Raw genomic sequence first — 12,105 nt, forward strand, 5'->3', positions numbered from 1 at the left:
CTTGATCCCCCTCCTCAACTCTGTCTTCAGTGTCAAGGAGGTCTGGATCTCCAATGGTACCCTCTAGGGCTGGCATATTCCCATCTAACTGAGAAATTTTTCTCGCATCATATGTCTCTCAGAGACCTATTAGAAAGGGAATGGTGGGGTTAGACCCCTGTTTCAGTTTCCTGGAGGTACACACTTGTCTCATCTCCTGGAAACTGAGAGCTGCATATCTTGATTTGACCTGTGGAGGGTCAATAACCACAAGGGGAGTCTCAGTAGACTCTCCATGGGTAGACATGCTTTTCTAGTGAGGTGTAAGTGGTGCACTTACCTACACTATATGTTTACCTACTGATCCCTTGCTAGAGTTGTAGTTTAGGGTGTGCTAGGCCCTAGGAGCTACAACAGCTGGTTCAGTAGAACTCAGAGTATTCTAAGCTAAGTTATATGTACCTTAGTACTTATGTGATCTTTCAAATGATATTCTTGGGATGTGTGGTAAAACAACAGCAAGCTCAAATCCCAACCGCTGCTCACCAATGTGAGAAGTTGGCCTGATATGCAGTGCTCACTATTCTAGTGATCACTATGTATCAGTCCAAACAACCATAATTGACGATTGGTTGTAAGTCAACCTTATAGACCAGCTATCCTAGTAGCATGGATACGAGCAGTCTAAGGCTAAGACTCTAGAGGGCGTGTTAAGCCAGCTGTTTTACCATCACATTACCCCTTGAACACCAAGTGAAAGGACACCACACAAGTTGTTATCAAAAATAAAGTATATTTATTTATAACAGGACTACCCTGGCTCTTTATGAGACAGGGAGCTAAGCACACAACAAAACTCTTAAAGAATTACTGAAAGTCGCACAATTTACACAAATGCCCGAGGGGCACGAAAAACCATATACACAAGAAGTGGAATGCGAAGTTACTAGCAGGTAAGTAATACTTTTCTAGACTGTAGAAATGCTAGGCCTACAATGCTGAAGTCTTGGATTAGAAGCAGGAGGCCTAGGGACGCCGTGTGCAGAGTGGGAACTCTCACGCGTAATGCGGGAACAAGTCTATGGATACTAGCAATTGCAAAGTTACTGTTCTCGGGCGAACCCGACTAGGTGGGTCGAAAACAAGGGTGGATCCGAACACTTAGGGTGTTGGACTATGCTGGAGCACCGGAGTACTCAGTTTACCTAGCCCAGGGGCTGCGGCTGCATAGGGTTCAAGTTGCGTCGGAAACCCTCATTGAAGATCCAGGAGCCTGAAGAAAGAAGTTGCTGGCAGGCGGCCAGTGAAGAAATTCGTGGTGATCCAAGCCTGGATCAGGGAAGAAGAAAACCTGTAAGCAGAGGGGACCAAGTTCTGAATCACTAGCCAGTGATTTAGGTGGGCACCAGGATGGCACCGGACGAAGTCACCTCGACCAGGTGAGTGGGCGCTGCTGGGCTCTGCAGTCTCTCGGACCAGGAGGCGTTGTCAGCGACCAGGATGGAGGTGCGAGCTGTCCCACGAAGGTCTCTGCTGTCGACGTCGCTGGACCCAGGATTGGGGCAACAAGTCTTGGCAAATGCAAGCCCACGCGGTGAACTTAAAATGGAGTCTGGAGTGGACCAGGAGGGTCCAGGGTGCTCCTCTTTTGGAGGGGAGCAAGGGCTAGTCTGGAGCAACCAGACCAGCGGTGTTTGTCGTCGTGAAGTGTCGTAAGGGGGCCACTAGCCAACGGGCAAGTGACCTGGACAACGCGGTGAGCAGCAAAGAGCAGAAGGGCCCCACGCAGATCTCGTGGATGCAGGGGGGCTGAACTTCGGTGCTGGAGCTGCTCAGGGTTGGGGCTTCTCTTACCCCAAAGCACTCAGTCGAGGGTCACTCGGTGGTCGTGCTGGACAAGCGTCGTGCAGTCTTTAAAGATGGCCGGTCCCTCGAGGTCTCGTCACACCCACGGATCACAGCTGGGCTGATGATGCAGGTTGAGGTCAGAGGTGCCAGGGAAGCCGGTTCTCGTCGTGCTGGGCAGTCTTGATCCGGAGGAGAGACTTACAGCAGACCGCGATGCTTGGTTGGTGCCTGCTGCTGCAGGGTGACTACTCCTTAGTCACAAGGGAGAAATCTTGAGAAGAGTCTTGAGGTCCTTTCATGGAAAGTTGGTTCAGGATTCAAAGATGATCTAATTTGGAAGGGGGCCAGTTCCTACCTTTATCCTGCAAAAAGGGGCTGGCACGCGACTAAGTCCTGCCCTATGGGTGGGACTAGGAGGGGGTTGGTTACACCCCTCTCCTTTGGCGGGCTTTCCCCAGATCAGGGGCTGGAGTGCCCCTGGAACTGGTTCCAGCCGGCCTATGCACAGTGAGCACCGGGGTGCCACTTGCAGTCACCTTCCTCTAAAGCCCTGCCTACCTAGGATACACAAAATCCTGTCTGGGACGGTGCTGGCACCGCCCCTGGCAGGAAACCCTTTGTCCTTGCCTCCTGTGCTGGGAGGACTCCCAGCAGCAGGAGGGCAGACTTGTGTCTCGGTGGCAGCATCCATCTTGTGGAGCTGAGGCTATGTCTGACTTTAACCGGGGTTACAGGTTACATACATGTCGTGTCCCTCTAGAGGGTGGAATGCTAACCCCGTCGCCAGAATTGGCGAGGGGTTAGTATTCCAATTCGTATGACACCTTACTCGACATGTTTTGATAAAGCGATACCAGAGTTGGCATGTAACCGCGAGGATTATAATGCACTTAAGAGTATATGGTATGCGATATCAGGGAAACGGCTAAGGGACGGATCCCGAAAGCCGCAGACAGGCTCAGCTCATGCCAGAGCACTATCTCACACGATTCCAAGCACTCTGCCTTCAGGATTGTCAAGGCCTGCCATAGGAGTGACTGATAGGAGATCTGTGTGCCCATTTAGGTTTAGATATAGGAATACTATATCTACAGCAGAGGGTGAGTACACCACTTTGCCCCAACTGTCAAGCAGCCAGTTGTGTCTGATTTAGTTAGTCAGCCCAGGGGGGCATAATACATGCTGCAGCCCCTGGGAGACTTCTGGGTGCACCTCAGCCCTGGGTACAGGGACTTGGTGAGGGCCCAGTGCCAATTCAGTACCTGGGTACAATTTGGAGTAGAGAGAACAGCTAGGCTGTGGGTCTGATTAGCAGGCCCACAGCCAGGGAAAGTCGTAAACCAGTGAAGCAAAAAGCAAAAATCTGGGTCATCATAGGATTGCAGACCCTACTCTCCTACATTTTCTATCCCACAACAACTCAGGTTATCATGTCTTTCCATATCCTTAGAGCATTGCGCAGTAGCCCCGTCTTTTCTTCTCAGTTCTCTTCAGTCACGCATGCACTGTCTATTTCCTCAGTATCATCTGCGTGCTGCCTTTCTGTCCCATTACATGTCTGAAATTCCATCCTTCTAGCGTCTCAATGTCATGCCCAGTTATCGAAGCATTTGGGCCCTACATATGGTGTCTCTATTTGATTTCCAAGCCCTTTGTAACTACCTTTAGTATATCGTCTGAGCCCTATATGCCAAAACTTAGTATACCTATTTAGCTTTGCTTATACGGTCTTTACATTCCCTTAGCGGAATGGGACACCTGCTAGGCAAAATACCAGTCTTTCCTACATATGTCTTTCTTTGCTTCAGATACCTGCGTATTCGGGCTTTCCCATTTTATTACTATTGGGAACTCATCTCTGACAATATTACCCGTCTTCCATCAATTCTTCTGCATAGCATTTCTTTCTAATCTTCAGATTCCCGTATGTGCATCCCTTCTGTTTCCACAGAGCTATGTAACCTTACTTTTTCATCCTCCAGAACCCCTTGTACAGGTTTTTCATTACATTCTTCACAAGCTCAAACCTCCGAAGTAAAGACATGCTGAATCGGGCTGCCAGAAGATTTGAGATTAATTAAGACTGAAAAGTATGAGGAGGAAAAACTTGTGCCACATAATGAGATGAGCTTAAGGTGAGAGTACCAACTAAACCACCAAGTCCTGGATGGCACTCACGACGATGGACACAGAGGAAAAAATCCATGCCTTGAGTCATTTGCTCAGAGCTCCAGACACGTTTTTAAAATGTAGATATTTAACCCTTTACTTGTATAGCTTGGAAGTACAATGGTTTTAGTCCTATTCACATTTTAAACACTATGGATATGTGTCATAATTCAGTGTCCTTGTAGTTTATCAATATAAATAAAAAGACAGCTTACTGTGTAAAGGGTAGGAGCAGTGATATGAAGGTTACGATTCAAAATCCAAGCAAGGCCTCCACCTTTCCCAGTAAACTGAGTGCTACTAAACTGGGTAAACAGAACACCTGACTGCCAAAGCTAAAATGCCTAATCTTGGCCATCTACTGCAATCTTTATTTTATTATTATTACAAGCGTGTGCCACAGAAAAATAGGAAAGAAAAAAGAAAAATAGCAATCTAAGTATCGAGGTCTTAAGTGTGTACTGAAAATGTAATTCTCAATTTAATAATAAAAAAAAATAACCCTTTGGATAAAATTATAAAAGAACAGTATTGGTGCTTTGTAACAGGTTGTAACAAGCATGGAAAGTCTTCTTTTTTTCGTTTTGAAGCCCCCATTAGTAAACATGATTCTTGTTGGTGCAAAGTGAAGGTACTCTTGTTTGTTGCACTACTATAACCAGAAGAGAGACTCAAACATGGACAGCCTTTGGTAGACTAAACTACAGAACCTACGCAGATGTTCACACGTGATCAGGGTAAATGCCATCACTGAGTGCAATAGAGCCAATGGCTGAATTTGGCTGACCAACTGCCCCATGCTGTATGTGGGAGATTCTGTAGTGGCCAGGAATATGTTGTTGATGAAAACTGAACAGACCAGTAGAAGAAGAGAGCTGACTCAAAGCCCGTTTACGCATGTCGATATGTATGACGTTTTTATTTAGGATTGTTTTATTATTGCTGGAGAAAAGTTAACTTTATCTTTAGTTCACAACTAAAACTGACTGGAGAACTGGATAAAAGGCAAAATAAACTAGTTAATTTTCACCTTAAAGCATGAGCATCTGCTACCTATATTTGGGAGACATCCATCCTTCCTCGTGGAGAAGGTGGTAAGCTAAGCAAATTGTAAAGCATGTCTATAACAAAGCGGATTTTGTTGAGAGGAAAAATATAGAGGGAGTCACATCAGTAAGCTATTATCCAAGCAACTCATGACAGTTGCACTGATTAGGGACTTACCAGCCTGAACAGGGAGGTGCTGGTGAATTTTCCCAACAACTCAGTAGTCAAAACATGGCCACCGTGGAAATAGACGTAATGAAGGACTTCAAAGTCACATGCTTAAAAGGGATTTAAACTCTGGGTTCCTGTAAGGGAAGGTGTCAGGGAAGGATGAAAGGGGAATCCAGAGTCACGTAGGCACTTAGGGCAGGGGTCTAAATTGTATGCGGTGAACACTGAAGTGTCCAAAGGTGTGAAAAACAGATTTTAGTTTAAAGAACCTTTTCATAAGAAAGGAGAATAATAGGTGTGTTATCACAGTTCAGTTAGTATGAGACACCAAAGAAGGCAATATGTCGAAGAGGAAAGTGTTGTTGAATGAGAAAGGAGAGGAATTAGAACTGATCAGTCTTTGGACATATGCAAAACGTTTTACGATTGACAACCAATAAGAATTCATAAGAGCCACAAAAAAACTATTTTTTCTTAAAATCTGACCCCAATAGGCTCACAGCAACCTTGACCAACCTGTAGATGCACCTTTCGCATCTATCCTTAATTTGTGCCATGTCAAGCCTTGAGCACACTCTCTGGGCCTCACGCCCAACACCAAAACTCAACACTACTAAATGACACTTCAGCTAACACCTTCTCTAAACTATGCACTGGAGAATTAGTAACTATTAACTTTACCATCTGGAAAATGCTTAGCGGCCTCAACAAAAAGGTAAGATAGCACTATAGAAATGCTACAATATATCAGAATGGTCATGAGGTGCCACCTCAAAACCAACCAGGTGAATTTATGGGAGTGGTGCATTAGAAGTTCAGGAAGGGAGCTTCAATAGTTATATATATGAATATAAAAAGCAAAAAAGCAAGTTCCTCAAAGACACTCAAGTTTCGCATGAGACCAGTCTCATGCAATCAAACAGTACAGGCAAGAGGACACAATTCGGTACATCTAAAACACATTTCAAATAACTTACTGCAAAAAGCAGGGATTTGGAATAAAATCTTTAATTACATATATCTAAATAAATATATATATACATACATACATACATACATACATATATATACTCCTATTTCAGAGGCAGCGCCATAGCAGGCCCATGCTGAGGGGGACATAGCCAGATAGCCAGGAGCATCACAAGCACACATACATGGTTGGATGTAGAGCTAGTGACATGGCAGGTAACTAGGTCAGGGGCACCATTTACTGCTTTGATAGTCATGGCAAAACAGCTTCAGAGCGCTAAATCGCTGTGTAAATCATACAACAAAAAACATGTTAGGGGGTGTATCACTAGGCCAAAGCCAGTCACAAAGGGCCAGTCAGACACAGGCAGAGCCTACAATACAGGAGGGTTATGGAAATCGAGTAAAGTCAGTTACATGGCAGGCTTTACTAATCTTCATCTGCTTAGCTGAACATAGCTGTTACAATTATATAAAGCAGGGATGTGGAATTCCTGTCCCCAGATGCCCCAGACATTTGGTTTATGGTCAAGGGGTACACGTTTTCAAGCTTATTTTGTACTTTGAGCATATGGGCCCCAACCCCTTTGGCTGCAAATTCAGAAACGCATCATGGATCACTGAATGTCCTCATCTAAGACAAGACTTATACAAATATGTGCATGCTGTTCAAACTTCCATATATGGATCATTAATGTAAAGCCTTTATTAGTAGGGTGAGCGCTCTGAGGAAGTGGTGCGATCTCAGCTTGCATTACTGACAGTGCTTACATTATAAACATGTATACACCTTTGCACAGTTTAACAATTTGAAGCTGCTTATAAATATAATGCTTCAGGAATGTGCCCTAATTAGATGTGGATACTTGCAGAAGCTTGAAAGCAAGATGGAGGATTGCTTTCAAAATAATATGCACACATAAACGTATGCAACTTAAAAGAAAAAAGTTTTGAGAAACTGTTGTGCAATTTCAAGTGCGATTTCTTTGGCTTTGTCAATGTGCGTTTTGTTTTGACACATTTTTAGAAAAACTTTATTGATGGGAAGCTGCTTGGCCCTCACCAAATTAACAAAAACATAGGCTAAAACAAAAAGATTTTTTGTTCTCAAAAAGCACGCTTTGCCACAGTAGTCCCTGGCACTGAATGGCACTACTTTGTGTACGAATGCGTATAAGAGCTGAATGCAGTCACTCACAGCCAAGTTAACCAATGAATGAAGTTAGCGGACCCTCGTTGTATAGGGCGGAAGAAAAAAAACGTGAATTAAAACAAAGCAGTGGACGAACAAAATCAAAAAATCTTGCTCAACACCAGACCAAAATGAGGGGCCAATCCTTAACTCCTTCGACGCTATTGACGGAACCGTTCCGTCACGCCCCTCGGGTGGGCTGTGCTCATGACTGAACGGTTCCGTCACGGCCCGCTCGCCGCGCCTGCGCGGCGCGCATCATTAAGCGGGCGGGGCCGTGACGGAACCGTTCCGTCACAAGCACAGCTCACCCGCAAGCCGTGATGGAACGGTTCTGTCACCCGCGCAGGTGAGCCGCGCGCCCTCCCGCGACCGTTAGCACTGCGGCGGAATAGCCGCCGCAGCGAAGGTATTAAAAACAAAAAAGACAAACAACTGTCCATTTAATACATATCCTTGTATTAGTGCAGATTTAAGACTCTCACAACAATTAACAGAAGCAGGCCTAGAAAACTTACTCCTTGAAAAGTTAGTGAATTGTATTTTCACATGCACGGTCATATTTGCTCATGTAACATATACTGATCCTATGCAATTTCACTTTCCCTACGATGCCTTTTTTACCCAACTGCGGAAATGTTTTACTTCTGCCCTTCTGAGGATTACCATTTCCAGCAATTACCAGTCTATAAAGAGATCAGAGGAGAAGAGTTTACTAAGAGATTAGAAGAGGTGCTGAAAATCCTTACACATATACAAATCCCTAGTATAATACAACACCTAGCATAATCGCCATGGCTATGATGAAGTCTAACATAATGAGGAATGCTGCCATAATTTGTCACCTCACTACATGGCACCAAAGGGAAAACGGGATTTTTTTATTTTACAGGGCAAACAGATATAGAAGTATCCCATCTTATGCTAAAGATGATATTTAATTTGGCACTCCTGATTATATACATAAAAATGTGTAGTGGAACGTTATTCTGAAGTTGTTTCGATGATTCCCCCTATCTCTTTTTGCTGCTTAAGGGGTCAGAATCAGTAATTAAAGATGGGGTGCAGGGGAGCAAAGGGGGTGAGGGTGGGACTGTTCACAACCCTTATTGATTGTCGCAATCTGCTACCCAACATATTTTTTGTTCCAGGGATAAAGTTGATAATTTGCATCCCAAGTACATCTTTGAAACAGTATGCACATAGCTAGTCGCACAATATTCAGAAATGTGTTAACATTCTCAGCCGAGCGGTCAAGGATTGATTGGTCCGTACAAAAGAACTTCAGCTCTTTTTGTTCATTTTCAAGTCCTCTCTCTACATCACCTTCTATGACCAATGAATTCAGAGAAGCACCTAGAGGCTACTGACACGGTTACGTGTTCACTATGCAAGCAAGAGGACTCGGGCCCGAAAGAGGACTGTCACCCCAATCAAGATCCGATGGTCTACACTGAGTTCATCAAAACATTAAAAACTGGGCAGAGATCTTGTCCCAAGTAGGCCACGTTGAGCAGAAGAGATGAGTAGGACAGGTTTGCCGAGTTCTTCTCAAGTATTTCAATGTTTTTAGTTTATATTTATTGAGTCCCTTGTTCAAATGTTTAGCTGCTATTACATGAGTTTCCCCACAGAGAAGAGTGGGTCGGTGGAAGTGCAGAACTAAAATCTACTCCAGGAAATGAAACTTGAAGCGGATTAGTGTGAAATAAAACAGAGGACTATGAAGGGATGGCATAAAACATTACTTCTTTGCCCCCAAATTGACTACAAATACCCGTCCTCCCCCGCTCCACAGTAAAAGATAATAGATGGTGTCATCTTTTAGCACAACACCTGCAGGCAATAACTGAGCTGCTGCCAACAAAGGTGTACATATTCTCCACATGTGCACTGCAAACCTACGAGGATCCCTTCATTGATAACAAAAGAGCTCCCCAGTATTCTGCCTTTAGCGGACGCAGTACATCCTCTTTACAGCATAGACCAAGCAGCACATGCAACTCTCCCGGGTGCCCTCTGCTGGGACATCCTCCTCACACCTAAAAGCCCATGAGAACAGAGCAATTGAAATCACAGCTTCAGAAAACAGATGAACCACAAGAACCAGAACTCTTGAGAAAAAGGAGAGGGGGGTGGGTGGAGGGGCGTGCATAGTGATTTGATGGGTTGATTTTAATATGGTGCAAATCTAGATGGGCAGCCAATGAGCGCTATTTATCAATCGTACATTTCAATTCACACTCACAATTGCCTTACTTTTTTCCAGGCACAGAGATATTAAGTGACTGGCCCAGAATAACACGGCTTTCAATCAAGCGCAGAGGCATCCGTTACAACCACGTTAGATGTGATTTCAGTCACCAGTACCCAGATTGCGCATGCAGGCCCCAAGTAATCGCATTTGTTTTTCATTTAATTTTGTTTAACACTTGTACTGGCACGTGCGCCCCTTTGAAGTACAGGCCCGAGCATAAATATTAAGGGAAGAATCAAACTTGCCTGTGTTTTAATGCCAACAGTTCTATGTGGATCGGATAAGCAGTTCATAACGCCCTTTCCGATTTCCCAACTGTGCTTCAAGGTACACATTCTAGCTCTTATTAAAGAATAACTTTATGCAGCATTGATGGTTTAGAAGTTATCAATGCCTGTGGCAGAGAGGCAAGTATCGTATTTCAAATTAATGGTAGGATGGACCTATAACTGCGATCTGCCATGATGTAGATATCTTCCAAATGTAAATATTTTACTTGGGGGGTGTTGAGCAATTGCTTATGGAAGTAGCGAGTCAACTGGCTATCAAACAGGGGCGAAAAAAGTGGCGCAAAGGTAATTTAAGCAGGAGTGTTGTTGAAGAGGAAGCCAGTGCAGCAAATTCATGGTAGAGTTAGTTGCCCCTAAACACTAGAGAAACTCAGAAAGAGCCGCTGTGTGGTGTTTGTAGATTTGCTTAACCCTAGAACTCTGTAAAGATGGTTGCCACAAGAGGAATTGTAGAAGGATATAATTTGACAAGCAGGTAGATACATCCACATACCAAGAAGTCAAGCAGGTAACAGAACTCATGCCATTCTAGAATAGTCATGATGTTTTACAGAATTACTGTACCTTGTGTAGTTATGGATACGTAGATGCAAGGATACCACATCTCCTTCCTTTATATAAAAAATTATAATAAATAATAATGATCATATTACTATTGCACAACTAAATATTATAACCTAAATAAGAAGAGGAACAACCTAAAAAAGAATGATTTGCACAACTAAATATTATAACCTAAATAAGAAAAGGAACAACCTAAAAAAGAATGATTTAAAAGGTTAGTACAATACTGTAGCACCAAATCCTTTCTTTATAAACATTTAGATTACATTACATGACTTCTATATCTCACTGGTACATTTATCATTCTACCAACTCGTGTTACTTTTGTAGAACTACTTGAAGATTGTGAAGGTCCATTAATGACACTAGTAGAATTTGTAGAGACCATACTTGTAGGTTGTTGACAAGACGTGGATGAACCACTTGTTGAACCATCTGAAGACGAATGCATAACTTCATCCCACATCCAATTCATGGGAGAAATATATTTTGTACATTCTTCATTATGCCCAGAATCTTTGTACAATGACATTCTGTTGTAATGGCATATATTTCCATCACTTAATCTGGCTGACTTGGAATAAGGTGAAGTGACTTGTAAGGGTGTTGAATATTTGCTGAGGCCTTTCTTAACTTTAGAAGACAACTTTACTTTGACCCAATCACATGTCTTTAATTTAATATCATTATGCATTTTATCAAAATGAACTGTGCAAGAATCATGCATTTCCCTCATATTGGATCTCACTAAAGCTGGTGACCATTTTCTATGAATTTTCTTAGTATTCCAAGCTACATTATCATTACCAAAAGGTTCTCTTCCTCGTAAAATTCTGAAAGGACTATATCCAGTTCCAGTAGGAGTGATCCTATAAGCCCACAATGTGCTCAACAGTTCTTTCCCCAAATTTTTTCCTGCTTTTACTGCTGCCTGGATACTGCCCATAATGACTCTGTTGAACCTTTCAACAATTCCATTTCCTGCAGGATTATAAACTGGTGTGCATTTCTTGCAAATTCCATTCCTTTCCAAAAATTGTGGACCATTGTCACTGAAAATTACTTTAGATATTTCTTCTCGGATGAATACATTTTGTAAAAAATTGATGACATGTGTACTGTCAAAATTTTCAGTGACATCAATTTCAGGCCATTTGGAAAATTCATCAATTACAACTAAAATGGGTTTGTTGTTTCCATCACTGTCTTCAATAGGACCTAGCTAATCTATACCAAGATTTTCCCAAGGGTTATCCGGAATTGTTCATAACCCAAGTGTGAGTCTAAGTACTTTTAAGCATTAGCACAAGTTGAACAGTTCCTAACAAAATTTTCCGCATCTTTATCCAATCCTGGCCACCAATATAGCATTTTAATTCTGGATTTTAATTTCGAGACGCCCAGGTGACCTTCATGATTGATTCCTAGTATTCTCATTCGGAAAGTAGCTGGAACAACAATCCTTTCACATCTGCAGATGTAACCAAAATTGTCAATGGATAATTCATCTTGAATTTCCCACATAGCTTTTAAATCACCTTGAAGATCATTTTTGCTTGGCCATTCTTTGGTGATGAAATCTGTAGCTTTTGACAATGCTACTTCTTAAGAATATCCAC

General features: G+C 42.9%; 1 protein-coding gene across 1 annotated transcript in view; it reads right to left on the minus strand.

The window, feature by feature from the left end:
- Positions 1 to 12,105, minus strand: part of NDST1 (N-deacetylase and N-sulfotransferase 1) — a 379,742-nt gene that overhangs the window by 351,275 nt on the left and 16,362 nt on the right. The gene's annotated exons all lie outside the window — the stretch shown is intronic.

The sequence above is a fragment of the Lissotriton helveticus genome, chromosome 7 (genome assembly GCF_964261635.1).
Source record: "Lissotriton helveticus chromosome 7, aLisHel1.1, whole genome shotgun sequence".
NCBI lineage: Eukaryota > Metazoa > Chordata > Amphibia > Caudata > Salamandridae > Lissotriton > Lissotriton helveticus.